Raw genomic sequence first — 25,087 nt, 5'->3', positions numbered from 1 at the left:
CCACAACTTGTTCAGCCATTCCCCATTTTATGAGAAATGTGTGTATTCTTACAATGTCCACTTCTTTGCCACCAAAAAGAGAGCCATTCTAAAGAACATATGGGTTTTTTCTTTTTTACTAATCATCTTTGCAAAGAGACCTAATAGTGTTGGATAGTTGGATCAAAGAGTACAGGCAGTTTAATGATTTATTGGGTATAATTCCAGATTGCTCTCCAAAGTGGTTGGATTAATTCATAGTAACAAAAACTGTGAAGTAGAGTCCCATTTTTTCTGCATCTCCTCTAACAATTGTTATTTTCTCCTTCAATCATTTTATCCAATCTGATAAATGTAAAATAATCTCTTGGGGGCTTTTATTTGCATTTCTCTAATCAATAACATTTTAAAGTATTTCTTCATATAACTATAAATTGTTGATATATATGACCTAGATATAAAGAAAGAGATTACAAGAAAATTTGAAGAAAATTATAAGAAAAATTAGAACATATTGCCAGACTTATGGATAAGTGAACAATTTATGAATAAATAAAAGATAAAGAACAATGTGAAATATAAAATGAATAATTTTGATTACATTAAATTAAAAAGGTTTGTACAAATAAAACAAATATAGCCAAGATCAGAAGGAAAGCAGAAAATTTGGGAGGAAGGTAATTTATAGAAAATTTCTCAGAAAAAGATTTGATATCTCAAATATATAAAAAAATTTGTCCAATCTACAAGAATTCAAGAATGTTTTTATCCAAGCCAGTGATGGAGAAACAGTCCAGTGATTCAGATTGTTGGCTCCAGACCAGTATCTGTTAGTGAAACAACCAGTATGAGTATAAAGTTAGGGTTCACAGATCTCTATGGATAAGACCAAGAAGCAGACTTAGGAAATGAAAATCCCCTCCAATCCCATCCATGCAGATTTATAAGGAATATATATTCCTAAGACATATCTAAAGTCATCTGGATTAGTAGGAGCAGGCATAAAGCTAAATATACAAAGAAGTATGAAGAATGGTGTAGATTGGGAAAAAGGAAAGCATATGAAACAGAGAAATGGAATTAATTTAAAAAGTAAAAAGAAATTTAGAGGTGAGATCTCCCTGAAAAATTTTGTCCTTCAGATTCCCTTAATAGTAAGAAAGTGACTTAGGAAATAAGCCCAAGAAGGAAGAAAGAGATTGTCCTCCAAATTGTCAAGATTAATGGGTCCAGGAAAAACAGCCTGCTTATGTTCCAGTTATTGAGGGTTATAATCAGCTAACCACATAGTAAAGGAAGTTGCCAGTATGGTAGACTTGGGGCAAAGGACCAAGATAGAAGGAGTCATTGGATCTAAGAGAAATGGATTTAATCTTTCTCAAGGCTATTTTTCTCAAGTTGGTATGGCAGGAAATAGTATATCTACCATCAAAATGGCACCAAAATATTTTCAATGAACAGTGACTCTTGTCTCAGGGGGTAAACTAAAAAAGGAAATGGTAAAAGAAACCATGACTAGGAATGCTGACAAAGGGAAAGAACAGAGCACTTTATTTTGTCTTGAGGAATCATACTGTGATATGGAAGAGAAGCTTACTTTGGAGAACACAGAAGAGGTGCAAGAGTACCTTTAACCCATCAGCCAGGAACCATGGATTTGTAAAACTAACAGAAGGCCAAAATGGAGAGTTTATGGAAAGATGGATAAAGCTATAATTTGATTCAACTGTTCTAGAAAACAATTTGGAATTGTATTATGTTGTCACCACTCTGCATGTGCCATATATTCCAGAGAGGTTAAAGATGTAAGAGAAAGCCCTATATGTATCCAAAGTATAGTAGTATATTTTGTGGAAACAAACTGGATATCCATCTATTGTAGCAGAATTGAACAAAGTGAGAAAAATAAGTGTAATGGAAAATTTTCTTCAGTAGAGGAGTTTCCTTAAGAGGAATTGCCTATGTCAATGCTATAAAGTTACCCATACATATAACCTGTAAATAAAAGGCTATTAATAAAAGAGGAATTGCCTACATCAATGAAAACATATAGGTCAAGAGCAAAATAATCCAAAAAAAACTGAATATGAAGAATTCAAAGTGTTATGGGAAGTCTCGTAAGTTTAAAGGTAAATTAAGCAGAATCAAGAGAACAATTTATACAATTGTAGATGGAGAACAGACCTGTGATTTCATTAGTATAGAAATCCTAAGAGCTCCCAGATGAGGAAACTCCCTTCAACAGTCAGCACTTTCTGAACTGGATTGGGATCAGTTCTCTGCAACCCGGACCAAAATTAAAAACCATTTTACTAGTACTTGTCAGAGGAACCCAGAACTTCTTGTCTTTGCAAGTGGCTCTTTTATGCTAAACTCCTAATTTACCCAATAACCACATTAATAAGAAAACAACACCAAAAAACATTATAACTATCAATACAAATCTTTAAGCACTTTCCTTTTCCAACTTCCCTTCTACGAGAGGATCACACCCTCTTTCCAATCCCTCAGGCTCCCAACCTAGAAGTCATCCTGGATTCCTCACTATCTTTCACTGTCAATAAGGTCACAAAGTCAGAGGTGACTGAAAATGACTAAATAAGATCTCTTAAATATGCCCTCTCCTCTCCTTTGACATCACCACCTCTCATTCTCATCACCTCATGCCTTATCTATTGCAATAATTGCTTGGGTCTACTTACCTCAAGTCTCTCTTTACTCAATCCATTCTCCATTTAACCTCCAAAATGACTTTCCTAAACTGCAAGTCTCATTATGTTGTCTCTCTTTACCTACCAGTTGATAAGCTGTTCTGTTTGGCATTTAAAGTCCATTATAACCTAACCCCTTCCTACTTTTCCAGTCTTCTTATACCTTACTCCCCAAGAGATTGTAGTCTTTGATCCAGTGACGTTGACTTCCTAGCTATTCCACAACAAAAGCCTCTCTATTCTCTGCTCTGAGTATTTTCTAGCTGTTCATCATACCTGGAATACTCTTTCTCCATTCCAAATACTGACTTCTCTGACTTCTTTTACATCCTAACTAAAATCTCAACTACAGGAAGTCTTCCCAACTTAATTATGTCACATAGTTTTATATAATTTATTTTGTATCATTTGTTTATATATTGTATCTCCTCTTAGATTGTTTGTCTCTTTCCATGTCCCCAGCACTCAGCACAGTGCCCAACACATAGTAGACATTTAATAAATGTTGATAGATACATTGATTAAGTAGAAACACAGATATGGAATAATCTATGTTCAACTTTTCATTGTAATTCAATTACAATGAATTAATACATGTAAACTATTGTTAATGATTCCAATGACAGAGGGAATGGAAAGAAATGAGTGTACTTTTGCACAGGGTAGAAAATCTAGCTCTGGTTCTTTCTCAGGTGGGAGACTCAGAATGAAACCAGGAAAGCTTTATTTTCATTTCAGAAGTACCTCTGGCTGGCATTTATTTAGAAATCTAAGGTTTGCATATGTTATCTCATTTAAACTTCACAACAGTCCTTTGAGATATGTTACAGATGAAGTAGTTGAGGCTTGAAGATTCAAGGAAAAGAATTTGAAGATTCAAACTCAGGTTTTTCTAATGCCAAATTAGACTCTCTCGTCACTATACCACTTAGGTAGCTACCTGGGTCATACCTGAGGCACCTTAAGGAGCAGTTATATGTCTTTGAAGCACTAAACTGTCTCTAAATTGGTATTGTAGACACAGAGAAGACTTCAAGCAGCCTCTAGAGATGTTAGCCTTCCCCTTTCCCTCAACAAGCTTTTCTGCCTTGTTTAAGCAACAGCTAAATAGATTTGATTTCATTTTTAATTTAGCAAGGAAAACAAAACTTGGGTTAGATTTTCGTTTCCTTGTGGTATTAGCCTTATAATTATATAAAAAAGCAAACAGTCCAACCACAAATAAGACAACATAAAACAGGCCACATATCCTGAACAAAAGTGCTTTCAAATTACAGAGGCATGATTGAAAAGCTTACTGAAAATAACCACACTTCATAAAAAACAAAATCCCATGACTTAACCCAGTTCAGAGCTTCACTGGAGCCACTAACAAGGATGGGAGAGAAGATTGAGTCTTAAGTCAATCAGTTATTTAAATCTATTACCAAGAAAGAATCCCTGGAGCAAAGTTCAGGACAAAGAACATATTTGAGGGAGGGATCACTAGCAAGGGCTTCAGAATAATGGAAATCCAACATTGATGGAACAGGACTGCTGGTTTGCCACTTTCACTGGAGAGACTTGGAATGCTGTATGGAGCAAGCTGAATGAAACTTCGTGAAATTTGGCACATGATATGGGGCTAAGCAAATGTCCTGAAGAGTTGCTGGAGAATTGTGGTTAATGGAGGCATTTGGGGGCTAGAAAACTCCATGCATAATGCCAATTTGAAGAGAAAGAATTTATAAAACATGCTAAGACATCTGGCTTCTCAACTTGCCTTATGTTGGGAATAAAAAAAATAGCAATGCTCTGCTTAGGCAGATAAAGAACTCCCATCCCAAACCTGAGTCTTTAGAAGCTCATGATCTCACAACGACTAGATGATTCAGACCAATTCCAATGATCTTGTGATGAAGAGAATCATCTACATCCAGAAAGAGGATTATGGAAACTGAGTGTGGATCACAACATAACATTTTCACTCTTTTTGTTGTTGTTTGCTCGCATTTTGTTTTCTTTCTCATTTTTTCCTTTTTGATCTATTTTTTGTGCAGCAAGATAATTGTATAGAAATGTATGCATATATTGGATTTAACATATCTTTTTACCATGTTTAGCATATATTGGATTACTTGCCATTTAGGGAAGGGAGTAGGAGGGAAAGAGGGGAAAGTGGAACACAAGATTTTGCAAGGGTCAATGTTGAAAAATTATCCATACACATGTTTTGAAAATAAAAAGCTTGAATAAATTGTTTTTAAAAAAGAAGCTCATGACCTCCCTTCAAATGATTCTTTTGAAACCAAGTACTAGACTAAGGCTCAGATCAAGAAACATTTTAGTTGTCAAAATAAAAGTGCATTTATCTGATTCTGAGTCACGATGGATATTTACAAGTAGCAGTTTCAGTTCCATTTTAAGCTAACTTTTTTTATTTGTCCTAGTGGATTCATTGAAACTTTGCTTTAAAATTTCTGACATGCTACCTAGTTGTACATGGGTCTATTTAACTATAGTCTGTGACTACCATGTAAAAGTCTTAAATCCTGACTGACTCTAAATTTTCTCCTAACTTCTAGACTCTCCTCTTCCCATCACAACCTTGGATATATTTTGTGCATATTAGTTCATTTGGAGAAGGGAAATATAATGAAGGAGTAAATCAAGCCAACAAGTGAACAAACATTTATTAAGTAGTTCCTATGTGTTACTCACTGTGCCAAGTGTTTGGAATTCAAATACAGGAAAAGGAGGACATTCTATGTCTCCAGGTAGCAGACATTCCAAAGTGGAAGACAATACATAAAAGGAACTGAGAAATGAGGGGACAAAGAAGAACTAGTATACCAAGAACTAACATAAGCAAAGAGAAGAGTTGATGGAATACATCTTTGGAGAAGAAGAAGTGTAAGGAGGAGAAGGAGAAGGAGGCGAAGAAGAAGGGGCAGGAAAAGCAAAAGGGGGAAGGGGAAGGCAAGGTAAGTATGATGTGAAGGGGGAAAGAATAAGAGAGGGGAAAGAGATAAAATAAAAGAGAATGTGAGGAAAGTGAAAGGAGAGAAATGGGTGATGGGGTGAGGGAAACAGAGAGACAGAAAAACAGAGACAGAGATAAAGAGAAATAGGCAGAGATCTTTTTTTGGTAGTGGTGTTTATTTTCTGATGTGCTTGGAAAGCTAATTTTCTCACATCTTTTTCTTTTCTTGATAGGCATGTTTAAATTACTTTCTTTTATAGAATATTCATCTTTTTCATAATTAGAACTCAGGTTTGCAAATATATATCACTTTAGATTGCACCTTGAACTTTGCTCTTCAGAATACATTATTCCATGTCTTCCTGCTGTTCTTGTAGGTGCAATTTAATTTTGTGTGATTCAAATTTTTTTTCATCTATTATTTCTATATTTTATTTATATTTGAAGGTATTTCTCCTTGGCATTTGACTTATTTATCATTGAAATTATTCATCTGAACCACTGTGTTTCACACTTTTCAACATGGTGTTTTGTTTGTTTTTCTGGAAGCATTCTGTGGAATCTTGCATGTTGTTTTCTATTTTCAAAAGTTTTGGAGTTCTGGAAGTTTTATTATATTATATATTGCATCATGCTGAAAATGTTGTTTTGATTCTTCAGGAAACTTGTGCTTCTTAAGTTGTCTTTGTGAATCCTATCCTGAGATCAACATACTTTGTTTATATAAGAGAACATCTGTTCTTTTAATTTTATTGTTTTTTCTTCTTTTATTCCAGATTGTCTTTTTCTTCAGCATAGTTGTATTCCCAATCAGTTGTTCTTCTGTCTATTTGGATAGACTTACTATCACACATTATAGGTTTTTCTAGTCTGCTAATTATTTTTGCTGCATTAGTCATATAGTCTATCTTCACAATTCTTATTTCTCTTGAATTATTTGGGAATATTCTTAGTGATTCCATGATCCAAAAGATATTTACTTTCATCCAGAATTAATTTTTTTGTCTTATAATGTTTATTCATAGTTGTTTGGACCATTTAAATATCCCAGAGATGATTAGCCTTTTTCTTTTGATTCTCTATTAATTTATCTGTTTGGGCTCAATTTTTTTTAACTGAGTTTTCTTCCTTTCACAATCTTAGCTAATTTTAATCTTTTCTTGCTTATATTCTTCTACCACTCATTTTCTGCTTTTTCCCCCCTGGAAATTCCAGAGATAAACTTCAAAGCTGTTCAAGTCTCTACTATTTTGAAGAGTTTATTTTTCACTGGACTTAGTTCCTGTTCCAAGGTACTTCTGGAAGGGTGTGTGTGTGTGTGTGTGTGTGTGTGTGCATGCACACGCACAGAACTTGCCCCAAATAGATGCCATTCCTCTTTCTTTCAGGCCTATTGTTATTCTTTCCCCCTCCCTCTTTTATTTGGTTCTTTGACTGAGGGCTCATCATACTGTCATTCTAGGATAAACAAGTATTGAGTTGCTTCTACCTCTACATCCACAGAAGAAGTTAGGAATAGAGGGGGGAAGACATATTCCTCCGTCTGTTGTAAAAGAATGTTGAAATATAGCATTTAACAGAGTGACTGGTACATGGTAAGCACTTAATAATATCAACCAAAAGAGGCAAAGGCAAAGTATGTTGGGAGAGACTACAACAGTGGCAAATAAATTACTGAGTTGACACAAGAGTACAAGTACATGGTCCAAATTGTGTTGGCATGGCAGAGCATGGTGATTAGTGTGGGAAGGAGGAAGTGTGAAGGTGTCAGAAATTAAGGATTAGCATTGACTTGACTTCCTCAGACAGAGCCAAAATGATGAAAGAGAAGAAGCACTCAGCTGAGTATTCCCCTCCAAAAACTTAAAAATAACTTCTTAAATCAAATTCTAAAGTGGAAGAGCCAATAAAAGGTCAAAGTTAGACATGCTTCTAGCCCAAAACAACACAGGTCAGAAAGAGATCTGTGATATAAGAGTAAAGGCTGACACAGAACATTAAAAATACATTTAATTAAAAGGAATAAGCAGGGAAACTGCATATTGCTAAAATTCACCATAAACATGAAGTAATAACAACACTAAACATTTAAGCATTAAATACTATGGCATCCAAATTATTTTTTCCTTTCTTTTTTTGTTTTATTTATTTAATTTTTTTGCCTCAGTTATGTTCAAAACAAAATTTTCCATTTGTTTTTAAAATATTTGAGTTCTAGATTCTCTCCCTCATCCCCACCCACAACTGGGTGAGAAATCACTTGTGAAGTTGTGCAAAACATTTCCACAAAAATCAATCTATAAAAAAAACTATACATCTCTTACTCTAATGAAAATAAAATCCATCAAGAAAAATTAAATTTAAAAGAAAGAAAAAGAGAGAATTTTTCAATCTATGTTCAGACACAATCAGTTCTTTCTGTGGGTATGGATAGGATTTTCAATCATAAGTCCATTAGAGCAATTGTAGATGATTGTACTACTGAGAATACCAAAGTCATTTGCAGCTGGTCACCCCAGAACATTGGTGTTACTTTGTATACAGTACATTTCACTGTTTAAATTAATGGAGGACTTTCCAAGTATTTTTTTTCCCTGAGAGCATCCTGATCACAAATAATATTCCATCATAAACATATATCACAGTTTATTGATGGGCTTTCCATTGATTTCCAATTTGTTTGTCCTGAGAAGAAAGTTGCTATGAATATTTTTTGCACATATAGATCAATTTCCTTTTTTAAAAAAATCTATTCTGGTATTGATATAAAGTAGTGCTGTTGCTAGGTCAAAGGATATGCATGAATTTGTAGCCCTTTGGGCACAGATCATATCTTCTGATCATTTATCAATTGGGGCATGACTTTTACTTTTTATAATTTTGACTCAGTTCCCTCTGTTTGAGAAATGAGGCATTATCAGAGAAACTTATTTAGAGATTCTTTTTATAGAGGGCAGAGTCAAGATGGAAGAGAGGAGATATGTATTTTTCTGAGTTATCCCTATATCCCTCAAATTAAAAGAAAATCAAGCCTTTGAATTCATTTTGGAGTGGCAAACCCACAAAACTTGGAGTGTAACAAATTTTTAGCAGAAGATAATTTGAAAGATCCTCAGAAAATGTCTGTTTCATTTGGGCATGAAGGGAGGTGGTCCAAGCACAGGCAGCCAAGTGCAAACACCCAACCACAGGCAGTGCAGAGATCTAGGGCAGTGTGGCTTTCCATGCTGGGGAATCTGCCTGGAGGAATCTATAGCAGTGTTGGCTACTCTATCCTGGTTGCAAGCCACTGGAACAGCAGATTAATTGTAAGACATACAACACTAATACAAAAGGCAAATATTGAACTCCTAAACCCCAGCATATTGTGGGATCTGGCCATATCTACCCAGCATCAGAAATTAGTTACTACTGACACAGCTCAGAACTGTTTCCTATAAAGGAAGCTTGGACAATCTCCCCTCTGCTCTAAAAGCAGACCTCAACCTTTAAAAAAAAATAAGCAAAAAAGCAAAAAGAACTCTGGCCATAGATAGTTTTTATTGAGAAAAAGTACAGATTTCAAAACCTAAGGAGACTAAAAGAAAATTGTCTCCAGATGAAGCCCCAAAGGGTGATATGATTTGCTTTCCATCTCACAAGGCTCTCTTGCAAGAATTCAAAAAAGATCTTAAAAGAGAATTAGAAGAAAAATGGAGAAAGGAAATGAGAACTTTGCAAGAGGCTTTGGAAAAGGAAACACAAAAATTATCTGAAGAAAACTCCTTACAAAATAGACTTAGTGAAATGAAAAAAGTATATAACTCCTTAAAAAATAGATTTAAATGGAAAAATAAGCTAACTCCTTGAAAAACAGAATTTGTGAAATGGAAAAAGAAAACAACTTAAAAACAGAATTTATGAAATGGGGGAAAAATCCAAGAAACAAAACAACTCATTTAAAAATTCAATTGGCCAAATACAAAAGCAGCTAAAAGAAAAGGTAACTAAAGAAAATAATTCACTAAAAATTAGAACTGAACAAATGAAAATGAATGACTCAATGAGACCTCAAGAATCAGTCAAACAAAACCCCAAAAATGAAAAAATGGAAGAAAATGTAAAATGCCTCATTGTAAAATCAATTGACCTGGAAAACAGATTTAGGAGAGACAATCTACAGATTATTGGACTTATTGAAAATCAGAATAAAAAAAAGAGTCTAGACATTATCTTTCAGGAAATCATCAAGGAAAACTGCCCTGATGTCCTAGAATCAGAAGGCAAAATACTATTGAAAGAATTCACCAATCACATCCTGAAAGAGCCCCCAAAATGAAAACTCCAAGGAATATCATACTAAATTTCAGAATTATCAGACCAATGAAATTATTTTTATATTTACAATTGCTAACTGTATTTCCCCCACTTATTCTCTCTCTCCTTTCACTCTATCTCTCCTCCAAAGTATTTTGCTACTAATCTCTCCCTCCCCAAATATGTCCTCTCTTTTATCTTCCTTCCCCCCTTCCCATATCCCATTTCTCTCCTATTTTCATGTAGGGTAAGATAGATTTCTATTCCCCTATTTAGTATACATGTTATTTCCTCTTTGCACCAGTTTTATTAAAGTAAGGTTCACTCTCTTACTCCTTTCCCCCCCTCTTCACTTCTACTTTAAACATTTTCCTTGACTTTTTTATGGCAGATAATTTGCACTATTCCATGTCTTCTTTTCCCTTTCTCCCAATATATTTCTCTCTCATCCATTAATTTTATTATATTTTTTAAAAAGATATTATTCTCTTCATATTCACCTCATATTTGTTCCCTCTGTTTCTATATACTCCTAACTGCCATAATAATGAGAATGTTCTAATGAATTACAAGTATCATCCTCCTATGTAGGAATGTAAACAGATAAATCTTATTAACTCCCTTATGATATTTTTTTCCTGATTATCTCCTTATATTTCTCTAGAGTCCTATATTTGAAAATCAAATTTTCCACTCAGTGCTGGTCTTTTCATCACACATGTTTAAAAATCCTCCATTTCATTGAATGACTACATTTCCCCATATAGAATCCTGACTGTAGCTCCACTATAATTGTTTCTTTCTGGCTGCTCTCAATATTTTCTCCTTGACCTAGGAATTCCAGAATTTGGCTATAATATTCCTGGGAGTTTTTATTTTGGGATCTCTTTAAGGAAGTAATCAGTGGACTCTTTCAATTTCTATTTTATCCTCCAGTTCTAGAATATCAGAACAGTTTTCCTTGATAATTTATTGAAAGATGATGTCTATTTTTTTTATCAAGACTTTAAGACAGACCAATAATTTTTAAATTATCTCTCCTGGAGCTATTTTCCAGGTCAGTTGTTTTTCCAATGAGATATTTCACAATTTTTGGTTTTTCTTGATTGTATCTTGATTTTTCATAAAGTCATTAATTTTGATTTGCTCAAATGTATTTTTAAAGAATTATTTTCCTCCGTGAACTTTTCTATCTCCTTTCCCTATTGGCCAATTTTGCTTTTTAAGGCATTCTTTTCCTCATTAGATTTTGCATTTCCTTTTCTACCACTCTCAATTCTTTTCCTAATTTTTCCTCTACCTCTCTTATTTGATTTTCCAAATCCTTGAGCTCTTCCATGCTCTGACACCAATTCTCATTTTTCTCATAGACTTTGGATGTAGGAACTTTGACTTTGTTATTATCTTCTGAGTGTGTGTTTTGATCTTCCTTGTCACCATGGTAAGTTTCTATGATCAGAAACTTTTTTGTTGTCTGCTCACTTTCCTAGCCTACTACTTGGCTTTTAACTTTGTTAAAATAGAGCTCTTTTTCCAGGGTGGAAGGTGCACTATCTCAAACTTCAGAGTTTTGTACAACTGTTTTCAGAGATCTTTCTAAGAATCTGATCACAAGCCCTATTCTTCCCTGGAACTGTTAGGAGTGTCCAGGCCTCAATAAAACTGTAAGATCTAGTGTGCTAAATCAGCAGAATTCTGTTTTGCTGATGCTTGGCTCCAGAATTGAGGCCGGGGCTGCACCTACATGGCTTGTACTGGAGAGGCCTACACTGGGAATGTACATTCCACAACTGACTTCCACACTGTTGCCACAGACTCTCTCCATTGACCTTGCAAATCCTCCCAACTGTGCTCAGGGTGAGAAATCCAGAATCTTCTTGCACTACTTGTGATTATGAGGTCCTGCCTGGTTGATGCTGTGGTCTGGGCTAAGGCAGGGATGCTGGGATGGGGCCAGAGCCTGGCTGCCCTGGTACAACCTGCACTGGGATTACATATTAGATTCCCACACTAGATCCACAGACTTTTCTGCTGATATTGCAAGTCCTCTTTGGTGTCTCTGATATGAGAAGTCTGGAAGCCACCAGTACTACCATTGATTCAGAGATCTGGTTAAGGCTGCATCTGGGTCAGGGCTTGTGTTGAATCTGGGGCTGGAGTCAGGACTGTGCAGACGCAGCCCTACCCTACAGACCTTTTCTGCTGACCTAAGTTGTCTTTCAGCTGAAAAATGTTCTATTTCATCTTTTGGGGTGTTGTATTGCTTCAAAATGTGTTTAGAGTCATTATTTAAAGGAATTTGGAGTGGTCTGGGGGAGAGGTTGGGTGAGTTTCTGCCTTTATTCTGTCATCTTGGCTCTCCCTCAGCACCCAAATTCTTAAAGGAAAAATTAAATGAATTATGGGAGGAAATAGACAATAAAACTAGACTATTTATTTTCCCCTCTTAAAACTAGATAATCTAAGCACAAAATAAATAAGAAATTAGGAGGATTATTAGAATTTTAGAAAAGTTAAATATGATAGGTATCTGGAGAAAGCCAAATGGGAAAGAAAAGAATAGAGATTTTTATTAGCTGCACATAGAACTTACACAATAATTGATCATATATTAGGGTATAAAAAAATCACACCAAATGCAGAAAAGCAGAAATATAGAATGTATCCTTTTTAGCCTATAATATAATAAAAACTACACTGAATAAAGAGCTATAGATTAGAAATTAATTAGAAACTAAATAATCTAACCCAAAAGAATGTGTGCAAAAGAACAAATCATAGAAACAATAATTTCATTGAAAGTAATAACAATAATGAGAATGAGACAATTTTCCAAAATTTGTGGGTTGCAGCCAAAGCAATACTTAAGGAAAAATCTGCAACCCTAAATACATATCAATAAAAGAGATAAATAACAGATTAATTAGTTGTGCAAAGAACTAAAAAAAAATCTTAGAAAAATAACAGATTAAAATTTTGTAATTAAACACTAAAATGAATATCTCCAAATCAAAGAAAAGATTAATAAAATTGGAAATTTTAAAAAATGAACTAATAGATAAAATTAGGAGTTGGTTTTATATATTAAAAAAACAAAATAGATAAATCATTGATTAATTGGATAAAAAAGGAAGAAAACCAAATTACTACTATCAAAAATGAAGACAGTGAATTTACCACCAATGAATATGAAATTATAACAATTATTAGACATTATTTTGCCAGTTATATACCAGTTAAATTGATATCAATTAAATTGATAAACTAAGTGAAATGAATGAATATTTACAAAATATAAACTTCCCAGAATAACAAGGGAGGAAATAAGTATATGTAAATAACTCTATTTTAGAAAAAAAAAATTCAAAAATCCCAACAATGAACTCCCCCCTCAAAAAAAATCCTCAGGACTAGATGGATTTACAAGTAAATTCTATAAAACATTTAAGAAACAGTTAATCTCAGTTACTATATAAACTATTTGGAAAAATAGGCAAAGAAGGAGTCTTACCAAATTCCTTTTGAGACATAAATGTGGTGTTGATGTCTAAATCAGGGAAGACAAAAACAGAGAAAGAAACTATAGGTCAATTTCTTTAATGAATATCTAAAATAAAAATTTTAAATAAAATGCTAACAAGAAGATTAGAACAGTATATTACAAAGATTATATACTGTGACAACCTTGTGGAATTTAAATCAGGAATTCTAATCTTGTTCAATATTAGGAAAAAATATAAGTGTAACTAACCATATCAATAATACAATAAAAAAATGAACAAACTTAAGTGATTATCTCAGTAGATGCAAAAGAGAAGACTTTGACAAAATATAACACCCATTTCTATTCAAAACACTAGAAAGTACAAGAATAGATAGATTTTTTTAGTTCTATGCCCAACTAGTTGATTTGCTCTTTATCTTTTTCATTGATATATGTGTTTAGAAATACAAATTTTCCCTTAATAATAAGTAGTATCTTGTATTAGAAATGTTAGAAGCAGAAGAAAAAATAAGCAATAAGAAAATTGAAGGAATAAAAATACTCAAGAAATAAAAATACCATTCTTTGCAGATGATATAATAGTATATTTAAAGAATCTTAGAGAATCAACTTTTAAAAAGCTAGCTGAAACAATTTTAACAAAGTGTCAGGATAAAAAGTAAACTTTCAGAAATCACCAGCATTTCTGTGTCCTACCAACAAAATCCAGCAGCAAATGAAAGACAAGTTCCATTTAAGCTAACTGCAGACAGTAGTATTTGTATGTTTACATGCCAAGACAAATCCAGGCACCATGTGAATGTGATTACAAAACATTTTTTACACAAATAAAGACAAGTCTAAAAAGTCCAGAGAAATATTAATTACTCAAGTAGGCTGAGCCAATGTAATAAAAATGACAATTCCATTTAAGTTGATTTACTTATTCAGTGCCATACCAATAAAACTACCAAAGAATTATTTTATATTACTGGAAAAAAAATAGCAAAATTCAACTTGAAGAATATAAGGTCAAGAATATAAAGAGAATCAATGAAACAAAATATAAAAAGGTACCCTAGCATTAACAAATTTTGAATTATATTACTAAGTGGAAATCATCAAAACAATCTGGCACTAGTTAATACATAGCTTGGTGGATCAATTGAATATATTAAGTACATAATACACAGTTGACCATAGTAATATAATGTTTGGCAAACTCAACAATTTAAGCTTTGGGTGTAAAAACTTACCACTTGACAAAAAAAAAATTCTGGAAAAACTGGAAAGCAGTTTGCAAGAAACTAAGCATAAACCAATGTCTCACACCAAGATAAAATCAAAATGGATAAATAATTTAAACATAAAGAGTGATGTCATAAGGAAATTAGGAAAGAATGAAAAATATACCTATCAGATCTAAGAATAAGGGAAGAATTTATGATCAAACAGGAGATATGGAGGAGCATGGGAAGTTCCATGTATAATTTTGGTTACATGAAATTAAAAAAGCTTTTGTACAAACAAAACAATAGAAGGAAAATGGGAAACTGGGAAATAATTTTTTGCATCAAGTTTTTCTGATAAAGGTCTCGTATCTCAAATAAACAAAGCTAAATTCACAAAAAAATATTACCCAATTAATAAATTGTTAAAGGAAATCAACAGTTTTCAGCAGAAGAAATCAAGGCTACCATAGTCACATGAAAAAATGCTCTGACTGCTAACTAGAAAAATGGAAATTAAAAGTTTTCAGGTACCACTTCACACATAGCATATTGGCTAATATTATAAAAAAAAAGGAAAATGACAAATACTGGAGGGGGTATCAAATACACTAATGCTTAGTTGGTAGAGTTATGAAGTCGTTCCAATCATTGTAAAGAACAATTTAAAATTATGGTTTAAAGACTCCAAAACTATTTATACCCTTTGACCTGGAAATGCCACTACTATATCTGTATCCCAAAGAGAACAAAGAAAAAAGGGAAATGACTTGTTTGCACAAAAAATCTATAGTAGCTGTTTTGTGGTTGCAAACAGTTGGAAACAATTGGCATGCTTTTCAATTGGGATATTATGTCTAATATGATATATGACTGTGATGGAATATGATTGTATTATAAGAAATGACAAGTAGAATGGTTTCAGAAAAAGATGGAAAGATTTCTATGAATTCAAGCAAAGTGAAGTGAGCAGAACCAGGAGAACAGTAACAGCAGTATTGCAAGAATGAACAACTATGAAAGACTTAGCTACTCTGATCTTGGATATAATGGTCCAAGACAATTCTGAAGCATCCATGATGAAAAATGTTATCCACCTTTAGAGGAAGAACTAATGAACATTAAATGTGGAATGAAGAATATTTTTAAAACTTTCTTATTTTTCTTTAATTTTTTTGTGTTTTCTTTTTGAAATATGGAGAACAAGGAAATGTTTTTTTAATTACTTCACCTATATAATGGATATCAAATTATGTATCTTCTGAAGGAGGAAGGAGTGGCAAGATGGAGGTAGAGAATTTGAAACTGAAATTTTTTAAATTGATTATTAAAAATTTTACATGTAATTGGGAAATATCTAATAAAGCAAATAAAATTATTAAAAAAGAAAAAAAGAATTAATATTCATAGCTATTAATTCATTAGATTACTGCCTCAGACTTTTTGGAGTCTTGACCTTTAAAAATACCTTACAATTATTTTGCATTTTTTGCCTAACTCTTATTTTAGGGAATTTTGAGAGTTTGAGATCAGAAAGAATGTATAGACCACCATCTTTTTGGTCATGTGAACCAAAAGTTCCTTTTTTATTCATTTTTACAGAATCAGATAATCTTAGCATTTGAAAGGACCACAGATGTCATCTAGTCCAACTAGTACCTGAACTGAAATTGCTAGGAAGACAGACTTCTTAGTGGGCAAGGTCCTGTTAGGAAGATAGCAAAGGTTAACACTGAGAAGATGATAGCTTCACCAGTGGGCAAAAAGTCCTGGGAGGACAGCTTGCTAAGATAGCTTCCTTAGCAAGCATTATCCTGTTTAGGACTTCTGCAAATATTCAGGGTTCAGAATTGTCCTTCATTAACCATCTGAGGCTAGAGCTTCAATTCAAAATTGAATGAGATTCATTCAATATTGTCAGTGGCCTGGGCCTAGATCTCAATTGAAAAGAGATTACTTATCTTGGGAGTTTGAGGTGCTGGGAGTGGTTCTGGACTAATCTTCAACTCAATAGAGGGTGCAATCATATCCCTGGCCAAGATCTTCCACTGAATGAGACCACCCAACTGCCCTGAAGGGTGGACCCTTTAAAACGAGAGTTTGGATAATTTCAGGGTTCACCCCCATCAGAATGAATGATTTCATATCACTAAGAAGAGGAAGAAAATAGGAAGAGACCTAAAATCCTCTAAGGAGAGAGACACAATTATACAATCTATGGCAAAGATACTTAGATACCATAGGATATCTGTCAAGAGAAAAGGGGAAGTGGATACAGGCCAAGGTGATGATCATCTGTAGTAAGAGTACTGGAAAGAAGCACCCCATCTGGTATCTTCTTAGTTTAACGATTATTTCCTAGTAATTAGGTGCTCAGCTCAGTATTTTCTATGGTACTTGAAGGAATTCAAACACAATCATAGATATCTAAATTCTGACACCTATGGGGCTTATGGTTCTGATTAGAATGCAGGATTTCTGTCAGTCCAGTAATTTTTCTGCTCTGTCACATTGCCTCTCAGATGTAGACAGATGGAAAAGTTATCCGTCTAATTGTATGTACCTCACCCCTTCCTATATATGCATTAAAGCAAATACATTGAATTATGCCATTGAAATATAGCTGATTTACTGTGACTGCTCTAAAAGAAGGCACCCCTCAGCAGGGCCCCATGCTCTATGCCCTGGCCTTTGAGAACCAGAAAAGTAGTTCAGGATATTTCAGGTTGTCCAAATATTTCAGTCCTGATCAGTCTGATCTGCCCATGGTATATAAATCCAAACTTGGTTTCAGGGCTAATGGCTGTGCTATGAGAACCTGGCCCATCATCTTTCATTATTAAGGTATGTCTTGCCAACATGTAGTTCCTTTGGCAATGTAAACAACATTTTATTTCCTTAGCACTGTGTTATATAGAGACTTTTAAACATGAACTTGAGAAGAAATAAACTTAGAAATACAGACTGGGCACTTGTGGATTCATGAGCCTTAGAATCTGCTTCCAGCCCATAGACCAAAAAAAATTTTCTTCTTATACAGTGGCAATGAGATTTCATGGGACATGTTGTAAACATGAGAAATATCTCTTATGCCACTTCTTTCCCATTGCTAATCATTTTTATATACATAACTGATGAAAAATGCACCCAGATTAAGTACATAGTGAATGCCAATGGAGTGTTTGACCACCTGAGATGTCGCTGTCAAAATAAATGTTTGATGATAGATTAAGCTGCACCATAACATTGAATAAAGCTGAAATATCCTGAAAAAAAGCTGTCTTGGAAAAGTTTTTATGTTTGGACAGAGCCATTTTTTCCCATGACCCACTGTTTTTCCATCTCATTTTCCAGTGAGGTATAAAACACCTCATTGATGGTGACCAAGACAACACATTAGTGGAAGCTACTTTGCCCTTTTCCTGACATTTGTGTGGTTTGACCACCAGAAAAACCAATAACTGAGAGTCAGAGCTCTTTCCCTCATCTTTGTTACCTTCCATCTTTCTAGTCCAATTCAGCATCCAAATGGCAAATAAATGGGGACATGATTCCCGCTAATCAAGTGCTGGAGAAGATTAGTGACTAGTAGATTGACAGAAAATTACTAAGTAAGAAGGAGCTATTTGAATATAGATAAAAAGATTGCTTATTCACCTTGAATTTGCTCTATGCAGGACCATGTTAAATAAGGCAGGAGAAAATTCAGAAGCCATGAATAACTGTTTATTACTCTTCAATAAAGAAGTAGTTGAAAAAGACTACCTTCAACAACTTGACATCATTGTACATGGAATATGGCCTATTGATAATGCCTAATGACAATTCTAATCCGGGGCTCGCTGGCCTCTTAGGGAAGCTGATTGTTCAATTTCCACTGTGAGCATTTAACACTTTGAAATTCATAAAACTACAAATCAGGCCTCAATGTATTGTTTTGTTTATTGCTTAGATTTAAGAATGCATAAATTAAACTTAAAAGTGTGCCATAATTTTGAAAGTTGCTTAACATCTGCTAGCACATCTCTAGTCCCTATTGATTATGGGTTTTGTTGGAGTTATTTGTATAATATGGGCAATGTGAAAGTTTAGTAGCTTCCTTAAATTGCCCTTATGGACCGTGTGTGTGTGTGTGTGTGTATGTGTGTATGTGAGTATGTGTGTATAATATAATAAATTATAATAATATATATTAATAAAGTATATGCTTAATTAATATTAATTATAATTAAATTAAATTAATTGAATTAAATTTCTAACTTATAAAATATATTATATTATAAATTATAAAAATAATATATATATATATTGTTTTTTCCTATTATTTAACACATTTTAGGTAAAGAAATTGAAGCTCCTAGCAGTTGAGTGATTTGGGGGAGGGGTCATTCAGCAATTGTCTAAGGCAGGATTCAAATCAAATTTTTTCTGGCCTCAAGAGTGGTGCTTCCTTCATTAAGCCACAATCACTCTTTTTTTTTTTTTTCACTGTCAACATCACTTTATTTGCATATTTGTATACATATATTTATATATATATATTTGCATAATAAAACACTTTAAGATTTGCAACTTGATTGACACATAATACTTAAATTAATTAAGCCAATGGTCCTTTATATTCACTCTTCTGTGAGAGATCAGGTAAGTAATCCTGATTTTACTCTCAAAGATAGATACATGTGTCAAACATATAATTTTCTTTTATGGTCTTTATGATTTCCTCCTCAGTATTTGTAAATCTTAGGATTTTTACTTCATTAGTGATCTTTATTTCTTGGGGTAATTAGTCTGACATGTAATGTAGTAATTCCAGTTTGTGGGGTAGTTACCTTTCAAATATGAATGAGTATTCCCTTATTCAGGTATTCAGGGATGAGGTAAAAAACAAAAATAAAATTGAACTAAAATGTCTCTTTTTGTTCTGTCTTCTATGTATTTTTTTTTCCTTTTCAGATTAAAGATCCCCAGTCTTTGTGATATATGTCCATTCTCTTGTTCACTTTGGTTGCTTTTTTCTTGTTCCTCTATAATCTTCTTTTGTTCTTAAAGTACAATGACAACAAGTAATAATATTTTCCATCTAATTTTAATACTTTTTTTTTGCTGGGACCTAGTACTGTTTTAGGGAGAGTGTTCTAACAATGTGTCAGTCCAGTACCTTCAGGGAATTGTTCATGATGATTCATACACACATTTTTTAGGTAATAAATATCTCAGAATTCATCATACAGTAATAATTCTCAGGTACAAATCTGAACACAGTAGCCACTCTGCAACTCAAAGAAGAGACATTAATCTTGAGACAGTGACAGAAGAGTCTCAGTTTCTCAGGTGACACCTTCCTCTCAACCTTCCTGAGAGAACTCATTGTTCTGGAGCAGAAGTTATGTTAAAATAGAAATATATTCCCTAACTTTTTCTGATTCTCTTTTTCTATTCTCTATCTCTGTCTGACTTAGTTTCCTCATCTGTAAAATGGGGATAACAAAAATACCAATTTCCCAGGATTGGTGTGAGAATCAAATAAGTTCTAAATATATGCTAGCTATTATTGTTGTTAAAATTGTTATCTCTCTTCAATTCCATCCAAAACTCTGGAAAAAATCCCAAATCTAGCCTGAGCCCTGCTTTAGTGGTTCATAGATTCATTAGATGTTAAAGTGATAGCCAGTCTTACTCTGTCATTTTATTTTATTTTTTAAAAATTATTTGAATAGTATATTATTTTTCCAATTACATATAAAGATGATTTTCAATATTAATTTTTGTAAAATTTTGAGTTCCAAAATTTTTTCTTCCTCCCTCTCTTATGTCCCTCTTTCCCACACCAGCAGACAATCTATTATAGGTTTTACATGAACACTCATCAAAATTTTTTCTTCCTCCCTCTCTTATGTCCCTCTTTCCCACACCAGCAGACAATCTATTATAGGTTTTACATGAACACTCATTTTTAATGTATTTCCATAAGTAACTCCCTTATTTTAAAGATAAGGAACTGGAGCTGCTAAGGGAGCTTCCCCAAGTCATGCACCTAATTCTTTGCCTCCCCATATGTTTTCTACTCTAACTTAGGTGATACTTGGCTCTTAGTAATTTGGTTCCTGACCTTGTCATTCATCTCCCAATTGCACTTTTGAGTAATATTCTGATCCTGACTATCTTATATTGAAAATTTCGGTCCTAGTCAACTATTATCAGATCAACTTGATCCCCTCCAACAAATGTTTGGCCCTTTACCTCTTATTTGCCTGGATAACACCCAAATTTTGGACTTCTCACCTTAGCTTCTATAATTCTTTTTTACCTCTCCTTCCTTTTGTATTTGTCTCTTGGTTTCAGATCTACCTAGCTATCTAAGCTGTCTTACATGACCATTTATCAGTACCCAAACTGGAAGACTACTAGATGGTATTGCAGCTATCCTTAATTTCATCCCATTTTCCCTCAGCTCGTTTGGTGTAACTGGGTTTTTCTAGTTTGGCTGATCCATCTATTGCCTGAGAACTAGTCATCACACATGCTTGCAACAACCAGGAAAATCTTCTTTACTTCTGCACTGAACTGACATAGAGATTGATTTTTCAGATAAAAAAGTCACAAAAGTTTGCCATGCATTCAGCTATGTAGACAAAACTTCAGGCAAAGACAAGGATGAGAATGAACTTTCAGTTCTCCCACATGTCTGTGATGTTGTAATCTAGTAGTAAATCTGAGTAGACATATGTTATCTGCTGCACTGATGAAATCAGGCACATCTCCAATTTAGAACCCATATTCACTGACTTGGGGCTTTCAAGCTAATAGTTGGATGAGTTTCTCCAAATGCCAAAACTTTTCCCAATGCCACAAAGTAGCAGGAACCAATGAAAAGACTATAGTCTATACTCTGAGTCATCCATCAAAGTTCCAGGTGATCTCAATAGCTCAAACTCAGATTCAGATGTTCTGGACTCAGCCAAACATAAAACACATTTTGTGTCAGTCTTTTTCCTCTCAAATATTAAACTTGTGGCTTTCCAAGAAGAGTTCATACATATGTTTCTTATCCATTTCATATAATTTCCAAATGATGGGGGTGGTTTATAGCTATTTGATGTTTAGGAAAATAGGGATCCTTTCTAGTTAGCCTGATTAAACTTTCTTATTTAGCACAGAACAGGCTCTTTAGTCAAAAAAATTAAGGAAACTTGGGCAGAGTATGGCTATGAAACGATGATGAGAGGGTAGAAATATAAGCCAGTTAAACAGTGGCAAGATGGTCTAGCCATAAGAGAAAGAAAAGCTCCATAAAACTAGTGACTTAACTAGGTGGTATATTGGGGAAAAGAAAAAAAGGAAGATTATTCTTGAAGACTTAAAAAGATAATTCATTGTCCCTAATTCTGAGGCATTCTCATCTGATTCAGTTCAGTTTCACTGACTTTGTGTTTAGATTGTGGTTCACTAAATTCAGAATTTTGAATGGGGGTAGGGTCAAATGAGGAAATGCTTTTCCTCCTTCCTTCAACATATTTATCATTCAAGAGGCTGATTAGTATAATAGAAAGAGTGCTGGAGATGAAATCAGAAAGATCAGGAGTCAAATCCTTCCTTTGACACTTACTAGTTATGTGACCATGAACAAGTCACTTGAGTCCTCAGATTCCCTATATGTAAAATAGGCACAGTTTGTTAGTCTACTAAGTTTTCCTCTGGGATCAAATATAAAATGCTCTGACATTCAAAGCCTTTTTAAAGCTAGATCCCTTCTACCTTCCCAATCTTCTAACACTTTATCCTCCCCTTCCCCCCATATACGCTACCATACAATTACATTGGACTCCTTGCTTTTCCTAGCACAGTATACTCCATTTCCAGACACTGAGTATTTTCACTGACTGTCCCCAAAACTGGAATTCTCTTCCTGGCTCCTTTAGTTTTCCTCAAGTTCCTACCTTCTAGGAGAAGCCTATTAGCTCCCCTTAAAGCTATTGACTTCCACTTATTCCCTTCCTCCCTTTTTCCTTCCCTCCATCCCTCCTTCTTTCTCTCTCTTTCTCTTTCTCTCTCTCTCTCTCTCTCTCTCTCTCTCTCTCTCTCTCCTCTCTCTCTCTTTCCTTCTCTCTCTCTGTGTCTCTCTCTTTCCTTCTCTCTCTCTTTCCTTCTCTCTCTCTCTCTCTCTCTCTCTCTCCCTCTCCCTTCCTCCCTCCCTCCCTCCTGAAATACTGAGGTACTTTTCCATTTTCTTCCCCAGCTCATTTTACAGATGAGAAAATCGAGGAAAATAAGGTTAAATGACTTATCCAGGTTCACACAACTAGTAAGTGTCTGAGGTTGGATTTGATCTCAAGAAGATGAGGCTTCCTCATTCTAGACCTGACACTGTGTATTAATGGCACCACCTAGCTACTCATGTGTATGTATGTATGTGTGTGTATATATATACACACACGTACAATTTACCTTATTTGCACATAGCTGTTTACATATTATTTTCCCCATTAGGCTAGGAGCTCCTTGAAACCAAGAACTGATTTTTGCCTCCCATTGTATCTCTAGCACTTAGTTCAGTCCCTGGCACATAGCAAGTATTTAATAAATGCTTGTTGACTGACATTCTTCTCCTCCACCAACATCACTAATATCTTTTTAATGGGTCAGACTACTCTGGCAATCTACTCTGCTTTTTCAGGGTATAGTTTTTTTCAAACTGCCCACAAAACAAAAGATAATAAACTTTATCTAGCTCACCTGCTGGCTCTTCCTGAAGCACTGACTCCTTCTTATGAAGGAGAAACCTTAAAAGACATGTATTCTTTCTGTTCTGGGAAACTATTAAAATACATCAGTAACTCTCTTTGTACCAAATAGTTTTGATTACTGCTGCTTTTTAATATAGTTTTAGGCTTGGTACTGTTAACCCACCATCCTTTGTATTTTTTTTCATTCATTCCCTTGATATTCTTGATGTTTTGTTCTTCCAAGTGAATTTTGTTATTACTTTTTTTTTTAATTCTATACAATAATGCTTTGGCAGTTTGATTGGTATGGCACTAAACAAGCAGACCAATTTAGGCAGAATTGTTATTTTTATTATAATAATTTGGCCTCTCCATGAACAACTGATACTTTTCCAATTCTTTAAATCTGGTTTTATTTGTGCGAGAAGAGTTTTGTAAATTGTGTTCATATAATTCTTGGGTTTGTCTTGACAGGTAAACCCCCCAAGTATTTTATTTTTGTCTACAGTAATTTTAAATGGAATTTCTATTTCTATCTCTTACTGGTGGGTTTTATAAGTAATATATAAAAATGCTGATGATTTGCATGGATTTATTTCATATCCTGCAACTTTACTAAAGCTGTGAATTGTTTCCAGTAGATTTTTGGATGGCTTTTTTAGTATTCTCTAAGTGTACCATCATATCTTCTGCAAAGAGTTATAGTTTTATTTCCTCATTGCCTATTGTAATTCCTTTAATTTCTTTTTCTTTTCTTATTGCTAAAGTCAACATTTCTTATACAATATTGAATAATAGTGGTGAAAATGGGCATCGTTGTTTTGCCCCTGATCTTATTGGAAATGTGTACAACTTATCTCTATTACAAATAATGCTTGAGAGGCAGCTGGATGGTGCAGTGGATAGAGCACTGGCTCTGAAGTCAGGAGGACTTGAGTTCAAATATGAACTCAGACACTTAATACTTCTTAGCTGTGTGATATTATTTATTATTTTAAGGAAAGCTCCCTTTATCCCTATGCTCTCTAGTATTTTTAATAGAAGGTGCTGTATTTTGTCAGAAGCTTTTTCTGCATCTATTGAGCCTATCATATGATTTCTGCTCCTTTTGTTATTGATATGTTCAATTATGTAATAGTTTCCTGATATTGAGCCAACCCTGCATTTCTGGCATCCCTGACAAACCCCAATTGATCATAGTGTGTTATCCTATAAATAAGTTGCTGTAATCTCTTTGCTAATATTTTATTTACATTTTTTGCATCAATATTCATTAGGGAGATTGGTCTGTAATATTTTTTTTTCTGTTTTGGCCCTTCCTGTTTTGATATCAGTGCAATATTTGTGTCACAGAAGGAATTTGGCAGTACTCCTTCTTTATTATTGCAAATAGCTTACATAGTACTAGAATTAATTGTTCTTTAAATATTTGGTAGAATTCATTTGTGAATCCATCTGGCCATGGAAATGTTTTTCTTAGGGAGTTTGTTAATGGATTGCCCAATTTCTTTTTCTAAAATAGTACTATTTAAGTATTTTATTTCCACTTCTCTTAACCTGGGAAATTTGTATTTTTGTAAGCATATATCCATTTTGGTTAGATTTTCACACTTGCTGGCAATAGAGGTAGGCAAAATGGCTTCTTATTATTTTTTTTAATTTCTTTTTAATTGGTAGTAAATTCACCCCTTTCATTTTTG

The 25,087-nt window shown here is 34.0% G+C and overlaps 1 long non-coding RNA gene across 1 annotated transcript in view; it reads right to left on the bottom strand.

Annotated features, from left to right (window-relative positions):
• The window catches only part of LOC116421928, a 43,392-nt gene that overhangs the window by 5,773 nt on the left and 12,532 nt on the right, over window positions 1-25,087 (bottom strand). Inside the window, exon 3 of the long non-coding RNA XR_004232522.1 lies at window positions 13,460-13,495. This is a non-coding gene — a long non-coding RNA (uncharacterized LOC116421928). The remainder of the gene's footprint in view (window positions 1-13,459; window positions 13,496-25,087) is intronic.

Source organism: Sarcophilus harrisii, chromosome 2, assembly GCF_902635505.1.
Source record: "Sarcophilus harrisii chromosome 2, mSarHar1.11, whole genome shotgun sequence".
Lineage (NCBI taxonomy): Eukaryota > Metazoa > Chordata > Mammalia > Dasyuromorphia > Dasyuridae > Sarcophilus > Sarcophilus harrisii.
This window is presented reverse-complemented; position numbering and strand designations above follow the sequence as displayed.